A 4,696-nucleotide genomic window follows, 5' to 3' on the forward strand; every position below is an offset into this window, starting at 1 on the left:
TTAAAAACCATGAGAAATTTATTTTCAACACATTGCCCTATGACATCTAGGAATTGGGAGTCAAAGGCCATGACATCTCACAAATTAGCAGTGCGAGGAGAAGAAGATGGATGTTCAAAAGAAAGGGTAGAAGAAAACTCAAGTGAGGAAGTAGAAGGAAAATTAAGAGAAGAAGATCATTCGGTTTTTGGAGGTCGGATCTTTGGGGGGTTTAGAAGGTAGAGAAAAGGGTGGATGGGCTCAAGGGGTTGTCCACGTGGAAAATGTCGTTTTTGAAGTAAAGCTTTCAAAGAGAAGACATCCGTGCCTTGAAGTTCCTCTTTAATGAGGTATGACATGAATTTCTTTGATGGCAGATTATTCTTTGGCCTTCTTGATGTGTTTGAATACAGCTTGTGCTCTCACATAAACAACAAAATCTTCCACAAGACAAAAAACTTAATGCAAGAAGAGAGACGGAGAACAATATACTAAATGAATTACTATTTGGAAAAACCAGCTTACAAACACTAATGACGTGGAGCTTTGTGATGGTGGTGATTTAGGTAGACTTTGAGACTAAGGATGTCATGCACTAAGGGCACATATCATAGTGAAGAGATAGGTCTAAACTTGATGATCTCAATACAATAGAGAGGTTGACATCTATATATACTGACTACAGTTGGTCTTATCATAGGTCGGACTAGGTTGGACCAAACTGACCACATTACTTCATTGGAAAAATAATAGACTAAACATAACACCATAGATCTTAGTGCAGCTTCCTTCATCTTAGAGCACTTCCCCCTTTCTTTTTTTACATTAAATCGGGCCATGCTTTCTATCGTGTGGCCTTTAGCATGTGGTATAATCTTGGGAGGGTGGATCTAGTCCATCAACTCAACAAGCATGCCATTTGCCGTGTAGTTTGCCACGCTTGCATCGAACCCAGGTCGCTATCGAGGAACCCGATGGTTCTACCAACTCAATTGCACGGCCGAAGGCTTAGCATGTGGTATAATCTGAAGTAGGGCGGAAATTTGTAACCTTGGCTTGGACTTCAAGACCCAGGAGGTACCGTGGCTTTCAAGTGAACCCCATGATCTTCATGGGCGGCCCCACCGTTCCAAATGGTCTTTCACACAACCGGCTCGTATGAAACGATGGGGCAAAATCTAGGGTTAGCTGAACCTCGCTAGGGTTTCATACATTATATATATCGTAGTTCATCTCATTCGCAGCAGCACGATGCGCATGCTGTCTGTGGACTCCCTGTGCCTGTAGAATCTAACGGAATTCCACAGCTTCACTTCTGATGAGGTGCGTGGCTAGACAGATTCTGATATCGATACGCGCTGAACAAATCAGCCGGAGTGCCTTAGATTTCCATGGCCCTTCGGTGAAACGGCTTTGCGACAGTCTGCTCAGGTTTTTCTTCCTTTTACGTGCGCTGCTCTGTGTTTGTGTTTGTGTCTGTGTATGTGTGTGTGTGTGTGTGGTAGATATTCCCTTCCCTTGTGATGATCAAATGTAAACTTTCGTTCTTCTGAGGTTCTGCTCTCTTTGAACAATGCGGAAAGCTTACTGGAGACCTGATCTGAAGGGAGCTGAATCCCCTTGAAATTTGATGCTGCCCGCCTATCCTTCCTCTAATCTTCAATTGCGCCTGTCGTATTCCAGCTTTTTCAATGGCATTTAGTAGGAGGATCATGCTTTTGATAGAAGCATTGTTGCAGGTTGTGTAAGAGCGTTAGGATTTGATCTAGAATAGAGGATATAATCATTTTAATCCAGGGCCAATTATGGCGTCTACTGGTTGTTTTAATTTTTGAACTGTGCATGCGTGAACTCATGTTTTCTTGGTGGGTGGAGATTCGAAGACAAGTCTGGAAAAGAGGAATTGTGAATTTGTTATGAAATGCAGAGGACTGGGTCAGCGACAGGAAAGCAAAATTGCCTTGTTGGGTGTAGAAACTGCTACTGTCATGCTTAAGTTTTCTTTGTGAGACTAGATGGCCTGCCCTCCCTGACGTAGCTCCAATTGTGGGATTTTAATGAAGGATTTTGGCGTTGGAGGCAAGGATAGGGCTTCATTGATAGGTTTGTGAACTGTCTGAGCTAGGGCTACCTTTCTCTTTGCAGCTTGTGGTTGCAGGCTTGGGCCTGCTCACAAGCCGGTCTTGCACTGTCATTTGAAGATGAATTCAGTCTGACTGCCGAATTGTCTACCCGGTTCTCTGAGCCGTGACTGTATCACGGACATTATAACTTCGTGAAAGAAAACCTACACCTGATTCTTCAGGGCTAAAGAAGAGCTTTATAAATAAGAGCTTCGAATAGTAACGTCTTTAAGCCCATGGTTTCTATGAGGTCTTGAATTCTAAGTTGCTAAATCAAAGCACTAAGGAAATCGAATATGTGGAAGGTTTATGGTAATAACGCAATGCTATGTTGCTTAATGGAATGTGGCTTGATATACACCATGAGGTATATCCATCTGGGTCCTCTCTCATAAGTCGTGATTATGGGCTACTTTATTTCCAAACGTAACGTGAGTGTAGCTCATAGCCTCAGGATTGATTACTAGTAAAACGTGTTTGAAAAGGCCAAGTTTTTAAGACAACGGGAAAGCTGCCATGGAAACCTTGCCCATGTGGAATTCCATAGAAATGTTTTCTGCAATCTTCCTTCCCTTGAGAGGCAGGAAGGCCTATATTTTTTTATTCCCTCTCGCATTCCTTCCCCTTAAAAAGTATACGAGTTGCAAGCTTCTGAGGTGTATAGGAATGAGTTTTCTCTCCACTCCATTCTCTTTACTTTAAGAGGCAAAACAGCCTTGTGTTTACCTACCCTCAACAGGTATACGAGTTGCAAGCTTCTGAGGTAATCTTACCCATGTGGAATTGTATAGATGTGGAAGGAATGTCTTTTTTTCTCCACTCTATCTTTACTTTGAGAGGCAGAACAGTCTTATTTACCTACCCATCAATTTTGTTACCTCCTATTTTGATCATCTTGAATTCCTTGCTTTCATACAAACTCTATGCCCATCTGCTGTGTTCCTTAAATGTATGAGTATTTGAAGTGAGTTCTTTGCAATCTAAACCTTAAAACAGGTCCGTATCATTTTATTGAATTGTTGTTTTAGGAATCTCTCTTTAGATAGCAACCTCCATAAGTGTGCCATCAGGCTTGACATTGAAGCTTCAATAAACTTGACCAAGTCTTAGAAGCTTATTTTGAGCCTTAGTCATAGGGATATGCTTATTCTATATTCAACTCTAGACAAAGACAGATATTGTGTGAGTGGTTGGTTGTATTTTCGCAAGATAATTTCCTACACGACAAGCTTGGGCCATCAGGCTTTACATTGAAGCTTCAATAAACTTGACCAAGTCCTAGAGGCTTATTTGGAGCCTTAGTCATAAAGATATGTTTGAAGATGTCTATATTCAACTCTAGACCAAGACAGATATTGTGAGTGGTTGGTTGTATTTTCGTAAGATAATTTCCTACACGACAAGCTTGGCTTTGGTTTACTCCACATTAATGCTATAATAAGGTGAAACTATTGTGCTCCAATAGGAAGAAGTGATAAACTAATGTGGTTTTCCGCCATGAGGTGGATCTTAGAAGGGCGAAGGATGATGGGTGATGATCCAATTGATGGAGAGAAGATAAACCTTGCACCTAATCCACTCAAATAGATGCTTATTTGTGAAAATGCTATTCTAGTAAACGTTGCGTACATGGTATTGATGTTACTTGGGATAGGTAAAGAAGCAATGCAGGATAATAAGCAAATGATGAGGTAAAAGGTCTGAAGGACAATGTGGCCGTCAGCATATTTAAGGATGAATCTGAGTTTGAAGAGAAGAATATTAGGATGTATGTGTACTTTAGCGTATATTTGCATAGTGAAACAGCCAAGGTTTTCTTTGGTTTGTCTCCACTTGAGGTTATGTACCACACATGGAGGATTCTTGTTACGAATGATGATGGCATACTATCTTGGAATGTACTCAAAGATGAGTTGAGGAAGATGTATGTAAATGCCTTGGAAAGGGATAGATTAGTTGAAATGTGGTTTGATGAGAAGTGTACATGTGCACTCATTAACGCAGAATGCTTTGATCGAATACTTGTGTCGAGCGTAATGGACCCAATACGTAGAGGTAAGGCATGCCAAAATGAAAGGATGAATTTTGTACTTGGTTGGGGAGAATATGTTTTTTGAATGTTAAATTGGCTTGTAGTCTTAAAGTATAACCGAATGCTTTGTCTTCAATGCACATGTTTTAAGTGCCAAATGGAAAAGAAATGGATTATTCTAATCTCTATGTCAAAAGGTTTTCTTGTTTATCTCAGTTACACATGCAAAGTTGTTTGTTAATGTTGGTCACCACTCCCATTGACTATATTAGGGTTACTCTACTATAATTTTTCAGCATGGTTCTTGAGGAATTTCCATGGAAAAAGAGCATTACATCAATTGAAAATGGTTTGTCAATTCTTAGTTTTGCTTGATCAAATCTAAGTAACTCAAGAGAGTGCTCATGAAAATAGGGCACATGAATGTATATAACTTTGCAATGAAGAGAGCAATGATGTGAAGAAAGAAGTTATGCATGAGGATATGGATAAATTTTTACATAAGTATAAAGATGAATTTGACATGTGCACATGCTTGCCAATTGAGAGGGTTGTTTATCAT

General features: G+C 40.2%; 1 long non-coding RNA gene and 1 other non-coding gene across 2 annotated transcripts; both read left to right on the forward strand.

Annotated features, from left to right (window-relative positions):
- The first annotated feature begins 1,156 nt into the window (after nt 1–1,156).
- On the forward strand, nt 1,157–3,021 carry LOC147621815 (uncharacterized). Its single transcript, XR_015269602.1, has 2 exons — nt 1,157–1,410; nt 2,059–3,021. It is a non-coding gene; the product is annotated as an uncharacterized LOC147621815 (long non-coding RNA).
- LOC147621816 (small nucleolar RNA Z159/U59) lies at nt 1,493–1,589 on the forward strand. The gene has a single exon (XR_015269755.1). It is a non-coding gene; the product is annotated as a small nucleolar RNA Z159/U59 (small nucleolar RNA).
- Nucleotides 3,022–4,696: the final 1,675 nt, after the last annotated feature.

This window comes from Cibotium barometz, chromosome 29 (genome assembly GCF_041138505.1).
Source record: "Cibotium barometz isolate CiBa-2024 chromosome 29, ASM4113850v1, whole genome shotgun sequence".
NCBI classification, from domain to species: Eukaryota; Viridiplantae; Streptophyta; class Polypodiopsida; order Cyatheales; family Cibotiaceae; genus Cibotium; species Cibotium barometz.